The sequence below is a fragment of the Oncorhynchus tshawytscha genome, linkage group LG21, assembly GCF_018296145.1.
Source record: "Oncorhynchus tshawytscha isolate Ot180627B linkage group LG21, Otsh_v2.0, whole genome shotgun sequence".
Lineage (NCBI taxonomy): Eukaryota > Metazoa > Chordata > Actinopteri > Salmoniformes > Salmonidae > Oncorhynchus > Oncorhynchus tshawytscha.
Window position 1 is genome coordinate 26,657,656 of NC_056449.1, and position 22,151 is coordinate 26,679,806.

At 42.9% G+C, this 22,151-nt stretch overlaps 1 protein-coding gene across 4 annotated transcripts in view; it reads right to left on the reverse strand.

Annotated features, from left to right (window-relative positions):
• LOC112221132 (protocadherin-1) overlaps window positions 1-10,441 on the reverse strand; it is a 395,340-nt gene extending 384,899 nt beyond the window's left edge. For 2 of the 4 annotated variants that reach the window (XM_042303247.1, XM_042303248.1), the window contains exon 1: window positions 9,809-10,439. The gene's annotated coding sequence lies outside the window, so the exon portion shown is untranslated. Of the gene's footprint in view, window positions 1-7,535; window positions 7,690-9,808 lie in introns of those variants that run through there. The other 2 variants (XM_042303245.1, XM_042303246.1) reach the window with 2 other exon arrangements.
• Window positions 10,442-22,151: the final 11,710 nt, after the last annotated feature.

Here is a 22,151-nt window from a genome sequence, read left to right on the forward strand (position 1 = left end):
AAACAATTACTTGAGTGAGATGTCTGTTTCGCGAGAGTTCGAGCCATGTCCAATCCATAAAACGGACTCAACCTTGTATCTCTGCCAGGTACTGTACTTCAATGACATATGCAGCAGTAGACTAAGGGGACGGATAAGGATTCCACTGCCACTGTTGCCTACCTCCTCCTGCTAATTCTGGACATTGACAACATAGGTGTCCTTCAGCTATTCCAAGGCTACCAGACATTGCATACAGCTCACTAATTTGGACTTTGAAACTGAATATGCCACTAAAAGGCAGCAACTAGGAAAATCATATGTGGGGGCAAATCCCAGGGGTTTTGTTTTTCAGCGCCGATGATATCACAACGAAAAGCAACCCAATCAAGTCCTAATTGAACACACGGTAATTTACACACAAAGCAACTCTCCTTTTGATTCTTAACCTCTTTCCTCCTTTATTAATTACCTCTCTGTTTCAGCACATTGCTTTGATCCCCATTTCCCCACTTCCCTGTTCTCCCCTGGCTCTAATTCACTTCCCTGTATATGTTCTCTGCGTGTGGAGAGTCTCATGCTCGCTGCAACCGGGGAAAGGAGACAGGTCTGCGGGGGTTAATCTGTGGAGTTTTCCACATCCTTGTTTTTGAAAGGATGCCTTCTAATCATCCCCCCAATCCCCATCCTTCTCCTCAGATGATCTGTAGGGTCTAGCATGCTGAATAAAGAAAGGAAGAATGATTTGCCTTCTCTTCCTCCTCATCTTCCTCATCCTCCTCTTTGTATATATAGGTTCCTGTGTGTGTGTGTGAGCGTGCGCGTACACCATTGAGAAGATAAGAGAGGAGGAAAATAAACCTTCATTTCCTGGAAGTCTGGTCCCCTGGAGTATAAGGGGCTCTTTAATGAGGCAAAATAATAAGAGAGAGAAAGAGAGAGCGAGAGAGACAGAGAGACATGGAGTGAGACAGAGAGAGAGAAAGAGAAAGAGAGATAAACACACTCATATCAGGAGGGAGCAGTTGTTTGTTCCATGTGACGCTCATTGAGATGAGAAATATTATACACCATGCCTAAACATATATGTGCACACACACTCACTTTTTCTCACACACACGCACACACACACACACACACACACACACACACACACACACAATAAATGACATATGGGCTTCTCTAGCATATACCAACAGAACACTCCTCATACCCAGGCAGGAGAGATGTACTAATGAGGCTGCTGAGGAACAGGGGCTCCACTCTATGATTGAGGGTGAGCAAGTGGGAGAGAGACTCATTTCTGTAGTCTAATTCTGGGTCTGCAAATGACAGCTCCTCTTTTCCCCTGATGACACTCACACAGGCAGAATTATAAAGTGTGTGTTCAGTTTGTGTGTGTGGTAGAGTGTGTGTTTGTGTGTGTGTTAGAGTGTGGAGGGCTTTTCAGAGGTGCAAAATACCTCCCCCCCTGGCCTCAGGCTTACCTCTCCACCTCTCAGCAGGTCAGGTATTTCACAACTCTGAAGAGGCCAGGGAGAACAGGCTGCATTGAATTCATTCGGTACCGCTGGTTGGGGAAAAACACTGAGGTCCACTAAAAACCCATCCAACCTACTGACCTCATCGTGGAACTGCTTAGTGAAAACCTAGAGAGGCCATAGCTGGTGACAGAGATCACACTGGAAAGATCATTTATCATCACGCCACTGTAACAGAGCTGTGTACATACCCATGTCGCAGATATTAAATATCATATTACGCAATAGGAGAAGTGTGTGAGGATCTGTGTGTATTGTTGTGTGTTGTTAGATGTAATTGCACTGTTGGAGCTTAGAAACACAAGCATTTCGCTTCCCCCGCAATGACATATGCTAAATATGTGTATGTGACCAATAACATTTGCTAAATATGTGTATGTGACCTATAACATATGCTAAATATGTGTTTGTGACCAATAACATTTGCTAAATATGTGTATGTGACCAATAACATTTGCTAAATATGTGTATGTGACCAATAACATTTGCTAAATGTGTATGTGACCAATAACATTTGCTAAATATGTGTATGTGACCTATAACATATGCTAAATATGTGTTTGTGACCAATAACATATGCTAAATATGTGTATGTGACCAATAACATATGCTAAATATGTGTATGTGACCAATAAAGTTTGATTTGACTGGTTTCATTATGATGGATGGTGCTCAGGGGCAGTGAGAGACTCGCATTGAGTCCCAAATGGCACCCTATTCCTTATATAGTGGTATGGGAACTGGTGGGTACTGGTCAAAAGAAGTGTACTACATAGGGAATAAGGTGCCATTTGGAATGCAGACTCTGTGCTACTGGCCGGGGGGCCTTGGAGACAGTCTGGAGAAGCCGTGCTCCAGCCACAGGAAGATCCCCACTTGTTCTTCACATCCCGTATCAGAGGAAGGCCCTAAAAATGATCAAAGACTCCAGCCACCCTAGTCATAGACTGTTCTCTCTGCTACCGCACGGCAAGCAGTACCGGAGCGCCAAGTCTAGGTCCAAAAGGCTTCTAAACAGCTTCTACCCCCAAGCCATAATCAAATGGCTACCCAGACTATTTACATTGACTCCCCCCTTTTTACTCTTCTGCTACTCTCTGTTAATGTTCTATGCATAGTCACTTTACCGCTACCTACATGTACATATTACCTCAATTACCTCAACTAACCGGTGCCCCCGCACATTGACTCTGTACTGGTACCCCCTGTATAAAGCCTCGCTACTGTTATTTTATTATTTTTACTGTTAATTATAATTGTTTTTTTGTCTTGTTTTCATTTTTTGTTTACCTTAGTTTATTTAGTCAAATACTTTCTTAACACTTATTTTTTCTTTTAAAAAATTGTTGGTTAAAGGGCTTGTAAGTAAGCATTTCACTGTAAGGTCTACCTGTTGTATTGGACACATGTGAGAACCAAAATTAAAAGTAAAAATAAAAATGTGATTTGATCCTTCCCCACACCTCTGGACTCTCACTGGAACAGTCTCACTCAACTGTGAATGTGTGTCAGGGAGTGAGGGTGCATGTTTGTATGTGAACGCCCGCAGAGTCAGGGAGCTGTTGAGGCTCGAGCACAGAGGAGAAGAGCAGAGCAACATCACTTTATATATTATCTACCTCACTTGCTTTGGCAATGTTAACACATGTTTCCCATGCCAATAAAGCCCTTGAATTGAATTGAGAGAGAGAGAGAGAGAGAGAGAGAGAGAGAGAGAGAGAAAGAGGGAGAGAGAGCGAGAGAGAGAGCGAGAGAGAGAGAGAAGGTTCCTGTGTGTGTGTGTGTGTATGTGTGTGTGTGTGTGCGTGCGTGCGTGTGTGTGTGAGTGACTAGTCAAACTGAGTGGCCTGGCAAAGAGGTTGACATTGAGATGGAAATGAAACACCCTGGTGGCTCTGAGTGGCAGGGCCCCTTAACGACTCCCAACGTTTACAAAACAGTCCAGACTTAAGAAAGTCACATCTACATCTGGCACCTGGCATTGCCTTAACCCACCTCCCCTTTACCCCCTAACTCCTACCCCTTTCAGCCTTCCTGGAAAGGGGAGTGAGGGGACACTCCGACCAGTGTCCAGACAAGCAACGGCAGACAATAGAGGATATATTTGAATGACAATGGGCCGTCAACACAGCTTTCTTCAGCGCCTTATCTGTCAACATTAGCAGTCCAGGATTTAGGGGACAAGGGGTCCGATTTATGGCGACAACGCTTTTCGGCTCCTAAATCAACATGGGCCAGCCCTCCCGACCTTCCTCACCGGCAGTGCTGGAGAGATGTGTGTGAGCCACGTGAGAATTCGAAAGAGAACAACGCGAGCGAGAGCACTCTGCTGTCGTAGAATATCTTGGAAACCAGTAGCTTCCTTGTTCCTTCTCACCACACCCACTTGATTCTGTCAACTTTAAACGGTATTTAAACCAATAGATGTCAGAATAAAAAGGCATTGACTTGTAAACTGTGTATTGTACTGCGTGAGACAGGCTGTTCTCTTTATGCTCCACAACCATTACTGCTTTCATATTTCTCTGTCTGTTCCTGCCACCCACACTTGCCCTACACCTGTGATGCTGTGTCCTCTGCTAGAATACTTGCTGCACGCTAAATCCTGCTCACAAAGACCCATTACAAATCCCCTCATTGTACATCTCTCTCTCTCTCTCTCTCTCTCTCCATACACTCTTTCTCCCTCCTTCCCTTCTTCGCTACCCCTCTCTGGCTCTCTCGTTCACGTTCTCCCTCATGTACTCTGTCTCTCTCTGTATCTCCAACTCCATCCCTCCTTCAGTTTCCTTCACTCTCCTCCTTCCCTCCTCTCATCTTTCCCTCTCCCTCTTTTCTCTGGGTGAGCATTGTGCTTCCACACTGAGAGAGGTTAACAGATTTAACAGGCTAATTGCTATTCTGAGGCCTCCCCGCTGACACGGCGCACAACCGTTGTATTAAGGTTTTAACTCAAACCCGTGGCTAGAAATTCATCATCCTAACCCCCCAGCAACCTTCCTTCAACCAGCCAGCTAGCTACCAGACCTGGATTCAAATACCATTTGAAATCATTTCAAATAGACCTACTTTACATGCCAGACTGAGCTTGTCTGGCTTAATGGACCAACAGAATAGTTCCAAAAATGTTAACCCCCTTACATCTAAAACTCTAGAGCAAACGCCAAAGTATTTGAAAGATTTCAAATAGTATTTGAACCCAGGTCTGCTAACTACACGACGGTATACTCCACAACAAGCCAAAGCAACACTAGGCTCTGCCAACTACAGTCAAGCCTTAATAAAGCGACACAAAAGCAGTTGTGTAAGAAACAGCGATACACGCACAGCAGGCCGACCAGTTTGCTAAGTCCTTTACCATGGCGATGCCGCTGCATCACGGTACCAAGAAACGGTATACACACTTCACTAAAGCCCGCATTGGAATGTGCATAAGGCTGAACAATTCAAGAATCTAATTACACAGCGGCATTTATGGAGGTTAAGAAGTGTCATAGTTCCAGACGTGCTGGAGGAATGATTGACTCTATGAGAGAGCACTGGACGATGGCATCTGCCCCTCCCTGGTTAATGTGTAACCTCACACTACAGGGCCTGTTACTGCACTATACAAGACTCGCCTACCAACTCCTCACAAGATCTCAAGGCAAACAAAAGGTTAGCCTATTTGTTTTAGAACTTGTTGTGCTACTGCTGAGTTTTGGAGTACGACAGCAACTGTTATTACCTAGTTACCAACAACAACATAAGTAGAGGACCCCCCCCCCCACCAACACACACACAGCCCATGCACACACGGCTCTTCCAGCCAATCAAGCACATTCTTTACCATCTTATGTATTAGTGAGTTTCCCAGCATGTATAAACCACATAGTACCAATCACACAGAACATCATACACTGGCTTTTCAACTGTTCAGGGTTGAAGGGATCTATTGCATAAGCACTTTGGACATCTACATCTCTCACAGACACACATGTTATTTGGCTCCATTGTCAGAATTTAGGAGGACATTGAACAGCCTCCTGCTACTGCTCTCTATCGCCACAATACAACAAACTGGCCTGGAGTGCCTATGGATGGAGGAGGGTGGGAGGGTGGGTTAAGGTGAGAGGGGTTGGTGAGCAAGTCCTAAAGCCAGACAGAACCCAACCTTGGATGGCCCATCCAGCCAGGTCATTGTCCAGCACAATCGCCCCCATTCTCTTCCCCGCTCTGGGGACTGCTGGACGGGGGCTTCTCACCATGCTATATGGGTGGTCCCTTACCCAAGAGATTACTTTAACGATTTCATTCAACCCAATTGTTTGGCCCAGATCACTCTCTCCCCTCTATTGGGAAGCAGGCAAACTGTTGCTGGTTGCCTGTCTGCCAGCCTGTGTGCCAGACTATGCCAGTCAAAGAGGCAGACCATAGGGTGATAGCACCACCGAGCCACGGCTGGCTGCTTAGGGCGAATGGAGACTAAAGTGCTCCACTACACCACCCACTGGTGCTGGCTGGCAGAGATATGGCATGCTAGGATGATGTACAGCGAGACACAACATGCTGGGACTATCTGTGGGGCTGCTGGTGGGAACGCACTGCAAAAGAAATATCAGGAACAAGGTAACGGAAGTGTTGATCAGACGCTGTCTCCTGTGCTGTGGCAGAGACACTGTATTGGGCTGGAAGACTCTCGGTGAGCAGGACACTGAATCGTCTCTGTCTTCCTCTAGTCTAGCCTAGGAGATAAACTGCAGTGAGAATGATTGTGGTCGAACCACTCCAACTGACTGCTCTTTGCCAATGCACTAGCTAGCACCATCTCTAGAGAGAAAACGAGGTGTTCTCCAGCTCCGGTCAATGATATACAAATACCAGAGCTACGGCAAATGTGTTTGATCTCCATAATTCGGCTGCCTCCTTACTTAGCAAACTGGATCATACCGAGGTGCACAACATCTAGCCTCTCAACCAGACAGAGCGGTCACTCCCCTCTTCATATCGTCTGACACCATGCCACCTTGTCTTCAATTGAGCACAACACGCCGTATAAACACATAGGGATTATCCCACAGATGGCAGATGGAACTACTCTCTACTTATATATTACAAGATAAGACCTAGGAAAATATTAGACGTCATGGCGTGAGCTCCTTGAAAACATATGTATTTACAGTTGCTGGAGTCAAAATGAATGCAATGGTTATATCCATATGCAACCTACATGGTCTAATTCTGGCCAATTACCATGTAGGAAAACAGCCTCGTGTTTCCTGGCTGCGGTGGCAACACACCTATTTGGAAGTCTCTTTCCCTAAATTGGAATAGGATTTAATGAACCCAAAACATGCTGTGGAAATGCATCATTTCAAGCATAGACAATTATCCACACCCATTCTCACGAGGTCTATGGTAGACGGCTAAGACCTTTAATAAAAATGTTTTAAAAAATGCCATTTCAACTTTTCAGAATTTTAATGAAGGCGTCTGTGAACCTGTTGACTCAGATCATTAATTTAACATACACATGTGCATAGCCTACACAACAAGTCCTATTTATTTTTTCGAGTTTATCTCGACATTCCCTGCTCATTCGCCGCATTGCACAATTGAAATCTGACCATGACGCGGATTTGGAGGAGAATGAATTGGAAAGACAAGCTACTTCATAAAATCAAATCAAATGTTATTGGTCACATACACATATTTTGCAGATGTTATTGCGTGTGTAGCGAAATGTTTGTGTTCCAATAGTGCAGTAATACCTAACAATTCACAACAATACACACACGTGTAAAAGTAAAATAATGGAATGAAGAAATATATAAATGAAACAACAGACACAGGAAGCCTTTTCGCTTATGGAAAACGGTCACATGTAAACTAGCCTATCTCTAGTAGGCTGACAATTCTTCATGGCCAATAGGCTACAGTACACAGCTGAATCATTTAGTAGGCTGCTGTCAAAAAATAAGCACAAACAACTAAAGCCGACTCTTTTAAAATACCAAACTTAATGAAAATACTCACGATTCAATGAGGCAAGATTGTGCTGATCTTTACATACGCAGTAAAACACACCGAATAAACTAGGAGCTTGAAACGACCCGCAGAATCCCCTCCGCGCGTGACATTAAAGGATCCGCCATTGTGTAGATAATTAACCTCAGTGCATAACTCAAACTGCATGGAACCCGGTGGGCTGACTGTAACCAATCACTCCACTGACCTGCGTTACTCTGTTGCTTGTGAGTATGCAAATTGAACGGAGTAGTCCACAATAGTGTGCTTGACCAATCTACAGTAGGCCTAGGCCTCTACCCGTTTAAAATACAGCAACACATTTTGTCCACGTTTTTTAAAAACATTTTCTGGTAGGCTATGTAAGCAACGTAAAATAGAAACGCTTTGTCAGCATCAATTCGATTTTAATTGCATGAACCCCGTATGTAAATGAATAAGACGAGTGGAGGCGCTTGGCATTTTACCAGAGGGGAAGGAATCGTGGTGCTTTGACTGAAGCTCCTTAATAAACCCAAAACCTTTCTCCCCCTAATGCTTGCTTCATCAGTCACTAGCCTACGCCGGACTACAGTTTACAGGATTGTGTAAATTGTCGTTGGCTAGGCCTACTACAGAGCAGTTTTTGTCGGTGATGGCCTACGTTTAGAGTTTAGACTATTTATTTGAAGGGCTTAAATGGAATGCAGCAGCCTGTTGCCAATTGGGAAGGGCTCTGCAATAGCCAAATTACCTGCGGTGGGGAGGGTCATCAAGTTCATGAACTCTTATCGGGAAAACACTATTCAAGAGTTGTATTTGTTTTTATTACATATGAAAAGGAAGAAAAATAGATATGGACCAGTATTATTATGTGGCGAGGAGATGAGGTAATTGCATGCATTAATAGAATGGTGTGTCTTTGCGCCCTCAATCTCCCTATATAACACTTTATGAAAAGCATTCTAAGAGATAAGCGATTCAGAGGTGCGAGTTTCATCTTTATGGTTTCGTGTGTACCGCATCATCACCATCCTGCCTAGCAGGTTAGACGCCTCCGTGGAAGGAGACAGCTTGGAACGGGAGAAGCCAGAAAGACCGGATTTCGCAGTAATGTCACAGCCAAGTGAGGCTGTCATGAAAAGGCTACGGCTGCCGCTTCAGAGAGCTGTCCATCATTGATCCTACTATTAAAAATAGCTGATATAGTTCAGATATTGCCATTTAGTTATAACTATAACATATTGGCCATCGATAAAAACTCATAGGTTAAAATAAGAGGGAATGTTAATTTTAAAGGTACTGTACAATAAGGCATTTGCAAAGACTCAGCTACAGGTGATACAAGCGCGTCTAATAGGGGGCTGTATTGGAAGGGCGTATTGGCTACCCATAAGACTGTTTTATAAATTACATTAGGTTGCTATTTTAAAAAAACTTACTTATTCGGCAATTCGTGGCGAATTTACAATCAATCTACTTTACCCTATAGGCCTATTGCTGGGTATTCTGTCCTGATATATTGTAATGGTAATAGCTTATTGATTAGGCTATTTATTAACTTACTATTAGCCTATTATATTTAACTCATATGCCTATTTGGCTCGGTTGGGCTGAGGTATACACACAAAAAAATACATCATTAGGAAAATAATAAATATTTAATTCAAATATTCCTCACTGGAAATCCTTATAAAATTCGGTTTTCGTGAACCCAGAGAGAGATTTTTCGTTGGGAGCTTTAGCTAATTTATGGCGTATATGGAAAGGACATTTTGAGGGTGGACGGGGTAAGCCCACCGTCGCTCATAGAGAAATCAACACCAGTAGGCTAGTGTAGGGGAAAACATCTAACATCGGTAGTCATCAGTGGAAAGATCATGCGGGGAATATCAACCGCCGACACACAAGTCCACGGTCGGAAAGCAAACAACAAGTGTTCAACCTCGGAATGAAACGGACCGAAATCCCCATACGTTTGTGGAACATTTACCTATCCCCCAGTCGGCATTATAATGCTACATTTCCCAATGAAATGGAAAATACACAATATCGGACCTGCATATGATGTAATAATGTATTGAGCGTAATGGATCGCATAGCCTACCCAAGGGACTGGTAGGTTATGAAAGGCAGGTGACGGACACAATATTGAACTATCAAAATCAGGAAATTATAATATGTAAGATTCGAGGCTATTTTGTTGGCTCCACTCGTATGTGAATCATAATATGTGCGTGTTTACGGTCAATATAAAGCCATCATATGAGCGCTGATTCGTGACAGTGAAGTTCATAGCCTACCTTGGATGGATGAGAACTCCTCAGTAGCCTATCCCAGTTCTGAGCGCTTCAGCCGGGCTAGAAGCTTCGATCCCTCTCCTCTCCTGAACGAAGCCACTTCAGCCCTCAATATCTCCCCACAAGTAGGAATCCACAATACATGAACAACGCACTCCCCGTGCTAAAAAAACCCCAACAACAAACAATCCACTTGATCAGCCGACGACGGTTAGCCTATTCCTTCAAATCCAATGACGGTCCCCCTGATATCAAATCGAGTGCGTTAATTGCCGGCAGAAAACAACTTGGTGACCAGAAGCGCTGCACATCAGATTGTTGTCTCCTCCTCGGATACGGAAACAACCATATATAGTACGTCTCCGGACCAGTTTTATAGCAGCATCCTGTGCTTAGTTTGGAACATTCTCACCAGCTGCTAAGCTAATCCTCAATATGTTCCCGTAGCAGAGTGTTCCAGAGTAAAAAAACAAAAAACAATATACTATATGTCCATTAGTTGCCAGCGTTTTGGTCCTCTGTCAGTCACCCTCTGTACAGCTACACAACTATGGGCTGCCTCGGGATCGTTCGCTCCACCGCTCACCGCGCGACTGCACGTTGTGTGTGTGAGAGTGAAGTGATTTCAAAATGATTGCTCTCTCTCTCTCTCTCTCTCTCTCTCTCTCTCTCTCTCTCTCTCTCTCTCTCTCTCTCTCTCTCTCTCTCTCTCTCTCTTTCTTTCTCTCTCTCTCTCTCTCTCTCTCTCTCTCTCTCTCTTTCTTTCTCTCTCTCACACACACACATACATACACAAACAGCAAAAAAGGTGGAGCGAAGCAAGTTCCATTTATGTAGATTTCCTAACATTATTTTTCTCACATAAGCCTACATTTTAGAAATCTCTCACTCACTGTTTGATATATATATGTGTATATATGCATAGCGAGATAATAATAATACACTATATATATATATATATATATATATATATATATATATATATATATATATATATATATATAGAGAGAGAGAGAGAGAGAGAGAGAGAGAGAGAGAGAGAGAGAGATATTGATCCGCTCATTGGTTCTATCATTCTGGATATTCCGCCTTCATCTCGGTCCATGATGAACTCTTTTGACAGATGGCTATAGGTTATGTTATGTGGGGAACACATATTTCAGCATTGACACTGTTTCTATCATTCGTTTAAGGCAGTGGAACAATAACGTTTTAAAGGTGAAATTATCGTAATGCTTTGTACATTATAAAATGCAAATAGCATATAGCAAATAGCATGACTTCCTTTTATACCGTAACGTTTTTGAATATTTTTGGCAAATCGTCCTCAAAAACATTATAGGCAATAGTCATGTCAACTAGATCCAAGCAAGCACATAGCCTATATCCTTTTGCTTATTTGATCGTACCTCTCTCACTTCCAAAATGTGAAGACTGCTCTAATTCACAGAGTATACAAGTATCAGGTTGGTGCGTAACACGCTGATTTAAGATGAGCTGGGGTCGAAAACAGAGCGCAGCAGGAGTTAGTTGTTCTTGTAGCGCGCGCCACCTGCAGGACCAAATGGGAATGATGTGTGAAAATCTGACAGTTCAGGTGTAACGAGTCATAGCAAGTAAAAAATCTAAACTACCAGTGGAATTACCCCGATTGAGACTCAAAATCATTGGAGCCTACAATTATCAATCCTATTTCATAGAAATGAAAATATGTTTCAGTGATAATTAAATCACATGTAAATAAATGTAGGCTATTATTAATACAATACTTTTATTTTAGCACTACCAAAACATACACACAGTCCCATGTATGACCATAGAGGTGTCCTTCTTGTGTCTAACAGTTTGTACACTGACCTTTAAAGGTAAATCAAAGTAACTGGGGGCAGATAGGTATGCCTTCCAATATGACAAGAAGTCAAGCAAGCAATACAATCCCAATTCATGAAAGAGGACCATATAAATAGTACTTTATTCATTAGTTCCATATATATTTTAAAAGTTTGCCTTAATCTCCTCTCATAAAAAAAGAGGCATTTGCTAAGTAAAAAAACATTTGTTGAAGCTCGGTCAGAGAGAAGTTTCAGACATCCTCTGACACCTTGTAGAGTTCATTTCCAAGCATTACAGACTTCAATTAACCCCACACAAGAGAAGGCCACTGGAAAAACCTCTCCCTCACAACCTCATCTGTTCCCCTATGGGCTCTAGTCCTGATTGTGTTCTAAGTTTAATAAAATGTTCAACTCTCTAGTACTGTGCAGCTTCACTGGAAATTAAGTAGAAAGGAAATCCACCGCAAATGGATCAATAAGGTGATTAAGAAGGTGTAATGGCATGAGTCTCCATCATGAGTCTCCATCATGAGTCTCCATCATGAGTCTCCATCATGAGTCTCCATCATGAGTCTCCATCATAAGTCTCTATCATGAGTATCCATCATGAGTCTCCATCATGAGTCTCCATCATGGGTCTCCATCATGAGTGTCTATCATAAGTATCCATCATGAGTCTCCATCATCAGTCTCCATCATAAGTCTCCATCATGAGTCTCCATCATGAGTCTCCATCATAAGTATCAATCATGAGTCTCCATCATGAGTCTCCATCATAAGTATCTATCATGAGTCTCCATCATGAGTCTCCATCATCAGTCTCCATCATGAGTCTCCATCATAAGTATCCATCACGAGTCTCCATCATAAGTATCCATCATGAGTCTCCATCATGAGTCTCCATCATAAGTCTCCATCATGAGTCTCCATCATGAGTCTCCATCATAAGTATCCATCATGAGTCTCCTTCATGAGTCTCCATCATAGGTATCTATCATGAGTCTCCATCATGAGTCTCCATCATAAGTATCCATCATGAGTCTCCATCATAAGTATCCATCATGAGTCTCCATCATGAGTCTCCATCATAGGTATCTATCATGAGTCTCCATCATGAGTCTCCATCATAAGTCTCCATCATGAGTCTCCATCATAAGAGGCGATCATTGAGAGGCACGGCGAGAGTATTTCAGTCTGAAAGGAATTTTATCAGAACTCTAAACTACCTAGGAAGGTCTGTTCACAGCCAAAGAAACCTTTCAAGTTCTAGCACCTTCTTTCCCCTAAGTGTGTACAGAGAGAGGACGTGACGGCGTGTGTTTAACATTCACTAGAAATGGCATTGCAGTGACACGGCACTGAGAACGGATTGGGCTGCTTTTCCCAGCACTAAGGTGAACATTTGTCCATTTCGAAGCGCGGCAGGCTTAAGTGTTCTGACAGCGCTGGAGTCATGCATGTGGAGAAAGCCACATCCTGCAGGATGGGACTGCACTAATGAGGTGTAGACCTCTAGACTTACTTTAAAAGATTGGACCGCAAACAGACACACGCTCCAACGTTTCCGAGCAAGCTCTGTGTGTTGCACAGTTTTTCCTGGGTTTCGTTCAAAGCAGCGACATCAAACTCAAAGCATACCCCTTTCTCTCTTCATATACAAGACAATTTCAGTCACAACGCATGTTGCATAATATGCTGCCACTGACACAGTATTCCTCGTAACCTCCTATTTGGTATGGGGTGGAAGAAGCGCCCGTGTAGGAGATTCGAATCAGTGGAGAAAACAGGCTAATTTAGCACTGGCCGCTAAGATAACAGGCTTCATCAGCTTATCACAGAACAAACAACCATCCAACCTGATCCCCAGATACTCCAGAGTTATTAAGTCAAACAAGGGGATGAATTATTCATTGTGGTAATGACATACACACATTCTAACCCCTCCCTCCCTCCCTCCCTCCCTCCCTCCCTCCCCTCCCTCCCTCCCTCCCTCCCTCCCTCCCTCCCTCCCTCCCTCCCTCCCTCCCTCCCTCCCTCCCTCCCTCCCTCCCTCCCTCCCTCCCTCCCTCCCTCCCTTGTCTCTCTCTCTCTCTCTCTCCTTCACGCAAGCACGCACATGGACACACGGAAACACACACACACGTACACTATGTCTGAATCCCAAATCACCCTTCCCCTTGACCCTCTGCCCTCCACTCGTGCCCGTCCCAAAGCTGAGGGAGTGAAAATTATTGAGGATGTAGCGGCTAATTTGACCCTCGAAGCCAGCAACGTTTTAGGTTTCAGAGCGAAGGGTTATCCCGACACGCATCACAATATGTTTGGAGTTTGCACAATTTAATATGAAATAATGATATGTTTGGACTAAGCACAATGTAATACAAAATAATGATATGTTTGGACTAAGCACAATTCAATCCAAAATAATTATATGTTTGGAGTTTGCACAATTTAATACAAAATAATGATATGATTGGACTAAGCACAATTTAATACAAAATAATGGAGAGGCAGGTCTAATTGTAAACCACATGCATTTGTTTATATCTGATTTCAAGAAATGACACACGTAACTTATGAAATAGCCTATACCTCAAATTAAATGTTTAACTGTTACTGAGGTTTATGTCTTGCAAAATGACAGGGGGGATTTGTTAATTTGAATTTCATTTTATTATTTAAAAGTGGAACATTAATTTACATCATTCAAGTCACGAATGTGTCCTGAAGACGATGGGTTTGTTGACCCCCCCGCCACTCTCTGGATGTTACCCTCTCTCACACACACACACACACACACACACACACACACACACACACACACACACACACACACACACACACACACACACACACACACACACACACACTGACCAACACACACACAATCAGAGCTGGGCACGTTAGCTTAACCTCTAGACGTTCTTATTGAGAGGTGGGGGGCTTTGTGAACAAGATACAATGTTAGAAGATCAGGTTTAATAAATGCTTTACTGAGGCATTATAGCTAATCAATAACTACAGAGTGCATTCAGAACGGCCTGTTCTCTCAAGCATAATCACAGATGGATTGTTAGACAGAGCCCTCGGCTCGCAATCCCCCAGTGGCAATGGGACGAATCCTGATTCGTTGTTGTTTTTGGTGCCCCTTGTGGACGAATCACTGTGTTGTAAATACAAGGCTACTTACTTATACCTAACACTGATCACTTACTAACTTACTTACACCTAACCCTGATCACTTACTAACTTACTTATACCTAACCCTGATTACTTACTAACTTCCTTATACCTAACCCTGATCACTTACTAACTCACTTATACCTAACCCTGATCACTTACTAACTCACTTACACCTAACCCTGATTACTTACTAACTTCCTTATACCTAACCCTGATTACTTGCTAACGTCCTTATACAGTACCTAACCCTGATCACTTACTAACTCACTTATACCTAACCCTGATCACTTACTAACTCACTTATACCTAACCCTGATTGATTACTTACTAACTTCCTTATACCTAACCCTGATTACTTACTAACTTCCTTATACCTAACCCTGATCACTTACTAACTCACTTATACCTAACCCTGATCACTTACTAACTCACTTATACCTAACCCTGATTACTTACTAACGTCCTTATACCTAACCCTGATTACTTACTAACGTCCTTACACCTAACCCTGATCACTTACTAACTCACTTACACCTAACCCTGATTACTTACTAACTTCCTTATACCTAACCCTGATTACTTACTAACTTCCTTATACAGTACCTAACCCTGATTACTTACTAACTTCCTTATACCTAACCCGGATTACTTATTAACTCACTTATACCTAACCCTGATCACTTACTAACTCACTTATACCTAACCCTGATCACTTACTAACTCACTTACACCTAACTCTGATTACTTACTAACTTCCTTATACAGTACCTAACCCTGATCACTTACTAACTCACTTACACCTAACCCTGATTACTTACTAACTTCCTTATACCTAACCCTGATTACTTACTAACTGCCTTATACAGTACCTAACCCTGATCACTTACGAACTCACTTACACCTAACCCTGATTACTTACTAACTTCCTTATACCTAACCCTGATTACTTACTAACTTCCTTATACAGTACCTAACCCTGATCACTTACTAACTCACTTATACCTAACCCTGATTACTTACTAACTTCCTTATACCTAACCCTGATCACTTACTAACTCACTTATACCTAACCCTGATTACTTACTAACTTTCTTATACCTAACCCTTATCACTTACTAACTTAGCCAACTTGATAAATAGCCAGTTGCTAGCTCGGAGATTCACTCGCTTATCAACGTCTAAATCGGACATTTGAATGTGTGGTTTTCTGTGTCAGGGATTTATGACTATTTTGAGCGTTCATTTGTGTGATCATGTTTTTCATTACACCGCCCCATTAAAAATCATTTTTGGAATCATAATGTTATGTTTTTCATTACATCACCCCTTAAAAATGTCTTATTGGAATCATAATGTTAATCAACAAGCATGCAATACTTGTCTCACGTAAATTAAATATGTTATCAAAAATACACCCAGGGCAGGTATCGAATATGAATCTTTTTAATGTTAAATCACAAGCTCTTCTTTTGATGTTAGATGTTCAGTCAGTTTGTCTGTCTACTGAGCAGAAAGTTGAAATGAAACTCGTTGGCCTCCATCCACTTCCTGGTATCGATCCTCACAGCTGGACTCGTAGTTAGAGGTGGATGAGGGCGGAAGAGCAACACCTTATCTGATATTCCAAACAAAACCAGTTTGTGCTCGATGCATCTAACCCTTGGAGATTTGTTATTGCCTCCTGACAATCTATGTAAGGGAAAGAAAGACCATATGATTACATGCTGTTGGGATGATATGTGGATGATTTCCACCCCATTATTTTCTATTTACTGTACTGACACTTACAATGCCATTCTATATTCCTACCACATCAATGGATAACAAAATAACATTATCCTGTACTAGGATTTGAGGTTCAGATATGATGGTTTTTAGAATGTGTTTGTGAATGTGTTGCCCACAATCAGTGTGTGTATCATCTCCCCAATAGTCAATCTATGTTTAATGGTCGTGACTCTGGGAGATCGGTCACTAACACCACCTGAGTGGTATACTACAAAGCATGCTAATCTACTCAGGCTTTTAGAAAGCTATCCAGCTTCAGTTAGCTTCCCATTCCAGGTCAGGCTTCATCCGTACCACGACGGTGGATACTAGCAGGCTTGTAACTGCGCGTGCATGTCTCACATGGCTAGTCAAACACTGAACTCTTCTGAGACAATGCTGAAATATCAATCCAATGGATAGTCAGTGCCACATTTTAATTTGTGCCAAATCAAAAAATTCAGCAGGCCATTGTGTTAAATAGGTTTTTATTTTATTGCTTATCGTTAATGCAGTCTTTGGTGTGCTTTGGTGTGGTTATCAATGCACAATCACATTTGTCCCGACTTTTATCTCTCCTTCTAGCTGTGGAATAGCTTGTTGCATTTTGGCCTTAGCCATAAAATCCATAAAAGGGTTTTGGAACCTCTTAACCTGGCAATTTGACTTTTAAACTCATGGGTACACTAGAAATGGCTGCCAGTCCTGACTTGAATGGGAACTGCCATCTATGGATTCTATATCTATGGTTTAACTATTAAACTCTTGGGTACACTAGCAATGGCTGCCAGTCTTGCCTTGAATGGGAACCGCCATTTATGGATTGTCTATGGTCTATGGTTTGTTCATGTCTATGGTTTGTTGCTGCTGTCAGTTTGCCTTTCACAAATTTCAAAATACAATCGCGCGATAAAGTTTGAAAAGCAAATGCTGTCATTACTAAATGTGTCATGTGATAGGTATTTTAACCTCACCACTGAGCTCAGGACCCTAGGACTGAACACCTCCCTCTTGAACTGGATCCTGGACTTCCTGATGGGCTGCCCCCAGGTGGTAAGGGTAGGCAACAACACATCCGCCACACTGACTCTCAACACAGGGGGCCCTCAGGGGTGTGTGCTTAGTCCCCTCCTGTACTCCCTGTTCACCCACGATTGTGTGGCCTTGCACGGACAATAACCTCTCCCTCAACGGCAGTAAGTCAAAGGATGTGATCGTGGACTACAGGAAACCAAGGGCCGAGCACGCCCACATCCCCATTTATGGGGCTGTAGTGGAGCGGGTTGAGAACATCAAGTTCCTCTTTGTCCACATCACTAAGAAATTAACATGGTGCACACACACCAACACAGTCGTGAAGAAGGCACGAGAGCGCCTTTCCCCTCAGGAGGATGAATAGATTTGGAATGGGTCTTCAGATGCTCAAAAAGTTTTACCGCTGCACCATTGAGAGCATCTTGACTGGCTGCATCACCGCTTGGTATGGCAACTGCTTGTTCTACAGAGGGTAGTGCTTATGGCCCAGTACACTACTGGTGAGGAGCTCCCTGCCATCCAGGACCTCTATACCAGGCAGTGTCAGAGGAAGGCCCTAAAAATTGTCAAAGACTCCAGCCACCAAAGTAATAGACGGTTCTCTCGGCTACCGCATGGCAAGGGGTACCGATGCACCAAGTCTGGAACCAACATGACCCTGAACAGCTTCTACCCCCAAGCCATAAGACTTCTAAATAGCTAACCAAATAGCTACCTGGACTATCTGTAATGACCCTTTTTGGACTAAATATTTTATCTCTAAACTCCTACTGTTTATTATCTATCATGTTGCTTACTCACCTTACCCCTACCTACCATTATATGACCAAAAATATGTGGACACCTGCTCGTCCAACATCTCATTCCAAAATCATGGGCATTAATATGGAGGTAGTCGCCCCTTTGCTGCTATAACAGCCTCCACTCTTCGAGAAGTATTTCCACAAGATGTTGGATCTTTGATGCGGGGACTTGATTCCATTCAGCATTAGTAAGGCCGGGAACTGATGTTGGACGATTAGGGCTGGCTCGCAGTCGGCGTTCCAATTCATCCCAAAGGTTTCCGATGGAGTTGAGGTCAGGGCTCTGCAGCACCAGACCCTTATTCCTCCTACACCAAATTTTACAGTTGGCACTATGTATTGGGGCAACAGGTAGACTGCCAGATGAGGCGTGATTCATCACTCGAGAAAACACATTTCCACTGCTCCAGTGGACCACTCCAGCCGATGCTTGGCATTGCGCATGGTGATCTTAGTCTTGTGTGCGGCTGCTCGGCCATGAAAACCCATTTCAGGAAGCTGATAAACAGTTATTGTGCTGATGTTGCAATTTGGAACTTGGTAGTGAATGTTGCAACAGAGGACAGAAGATTTTTACGCACTACGCACTTCAGCACTCGGCTGTCCCTTTCTGTTTGTTTGTGTGGCCTATCACTTTGCAGCTGAGCCATTGTTGCTCCTAGACGTTTCCACTTCACAATTACAGCACTTACAGTTACAGCACTTAGAAGCTCTAGCAGGGCAGACATTTGACTAACTGATTTGTTGGAAAGGTGGCATCCTTTAACGGTGCCACGCTAAAAGTCACTGAGTTCTTCAATAAGCATTCTACTGCCAATGTTTGTCTATGGTGATTGCATGGCGGTGTGCTCGATTTTATACACCTGTCAGCAATGGCTGTGGTTGAAATTGCCGAATCCACTCATTTGAAGGGGCGTCCACATATATATATATATAAAAGTATAGTGTTTCTACCTCAATTACCTCGTACCCCTGCACATCGACTCGTACTGCACATCGACTCGTACTGCACATCGACTCGGTACTGCACATCGACTCTGTACTGCACATCGACTCGGTACTGCACATCGACTCGGTACTGCACATCGACTCCGACTCGGTACTGCACATCGACTCGTACTGCACATCGACTCGGTACTGCACATCGACTCGGTACTGCACATCGACTCGTACTCGGTACCCAGTTTATATAGCCAAGTTATCGTTACTAATTGTATGTTTATTTCTCATGTTAGAATTTTTTCTATAACTTTTTTATTTTCTCTTTGCGCTGTTGGGAAGACCAGTAAGTAAGCATTTCAGTTTTAGTCTACACCTGTTGTTTACAAAACATGTGACAAGTGAAATGCGATTTGATTTAAAAAATGTACACAAAATGTACACAAAAAAACATCAAGTTGTCTTCCTCAAATGATTTGTATTTATTTATTTAACCAGGCAAGTCAGTTAAAAACAAATTCTTATTTACAATGACGGCCTAGAAACAGTTGGTTAACTGCCTTGTTCAGAGGCTGAACGACAGATTTTTACCTTGTCAGCTCAGGGATTCAATCTAGCAGCCTTTTGGTTACTGGCCCAATGCTCTAACCACTAGGCTACCTGCCACCCAAATAAAGGGGATGATGACACAATCTTTGCAAGAGAGAATGTTTTATTTTATTTATTTATTTTACCTTTATTTAACCAGGTAGGCAAGTTGAGAACAAGTTCTCATTTACAATTGCGACCTGGCCAAGATAAAGCAAAGCAGTTCGACAGATACAACGACACAGAGTTACACATGGAGTAAAACAAACATACAGTCAATAATACAGTATAAACAAGTCTATAAACAATGTGAGCAAATGAGGTGAGAAGGGAGGTAAAGGCAAAAAAGGCCATGGTGGCAAAGTAAATACAATATAGCAAGTAAAACACTGGAATGGTAGTTTTGCAATGGAAGAATGTGCAAAGTAGAAATAAAAATAATGGGGTGCAAAGGAGCAAAATAAATAAATAAATTAAAATTAAATACAGTTGGGAAAGAGGTAGTTGTTTGGGCTAAATTATAGGTGGGCTATGTACAGGTGCAGTAATCTGTGAGCTGCTCTGACAGTTGGTGCTTAAAGCTAGTGAGGGAGATAAGTGTTTCCAGTTTCAGAGATTTTTGTAGTTCGTTCCAGTCATTGGCAGCAGAGAACTGGAAGGAGAGGCGGCCAAAGAAAGAATTGGTTTTGGGGGTGACTAGAGAGATATACCTGCTGGAGCGTGTGCTACAGGTGGGAGATGCTATGGTGACCAGGGAGCTGAGATAAGGGGGGACTTTACCTAGCAGGGTCTTGTAGATGACATGGAGCCAGTGGGTTTGGCGACGAGTATGAAGCGAGGGCCAGCCAACGAGAGCGTACAGGTCGCAATGGTGGGTAGTATATGGGGCTTTGGTGACAAAACGGATTGCACTGTGATAGACTGCATCCAATTTGTTGAGTAGGGTATTGGAGGCTAGTTTGTAAATGACATCGCCAAAGTCGAGGATTGGTAGGATGGTCAGTTTTACAAGGGTATGTTTGGCAGCATGAGTGAAGGATGCTTTGTTGCGAAATAGGAAGCCAATTCTAGATTTAACTTTGGATTGGAGATGTTTGATATGGGTCTGGAAGGAGAGTTTACAGTCTAACCAGACACCTAAGTATTTGTAGTTGTCCACGTATTCTAAGTCAGAGCCGTCTAGAGTAGTGATGTTGGACAGGCGGTTAGGTGCAGTATCTGATTTGATTGTCCCTGAACTCATTGCTCAGGCACTTCATTCAGGATAAATGGAGTTAGCCTTCACCAGAGCAGGTTAGTTGTGAAGGATTGCCATAGAAATGTACCCGTCTAAATGTTGAGACACTTTCTTATGACCGGTTATCACGAGTTGAACTCAGAGTTGACCAAAGTTACATCGCTAACTCCTCAAACCCGGTGCGTAGTTTTCCCCACTGTTCAAATGAAGCTGAGTTTGAGCTTGTTGGTAGTTATCGACTGGGATTGGTCACCTGTCATTGGTCCTCACTGCCAGAGCTTCTGCACATGGTTGGTAGATTGATGTATTTGATTAAGTCCTGTAGCTGTCCAACGATGCTTTTAGATGGAGACTGCCCTGGTCAATTGTTTGCAACTGAATAAGAAAGAAAACGTTTGGTTTTCAAATACGCATATGAGGTTTGTCTTTTTTTTATGAGGTTTGTCATTTTGTATCGGTCAAATCATTCAAAGTGTCAGAAAGTGATATAGGCACACCTATAAGTGAAACAAAACTCAAATGCCAATACTACTTCTATGAAGTCAACTATCAGTCGAATCTACAACCCTTCATCCATCATATGAAGAGCCTGACCCCAAATCGGGTGCCACCTCACCCCCTCTAATGGTTCCTGAGTCCTGAGTGACATTTAAATAAAGGGGAAAGGGAAAGGTCCATCCCATCACTTGAGTAAATCCGCCAGCGCCCTTTCGCCTCCACTTCGGAGTCAAATTATCGCTCCGAGTCTGACATTTCCATTGTATTGGCAGAGTGCTGTTTTATTCACCTAATTAGCCCATTATGTCCCTCACTGATCCCACCAACCGGAGATGGCTGCCGCAAATAAAGAGCAGGAGGGGAAGAAGAAAGGAGAGAGTGTTGGAAAGAGAAAGAGAGAGAGGGAGAGAGATGGAGAAAGGGATCTCTTTGTAGTCTGGCTTCAAGCCCTTGCTGAGCCG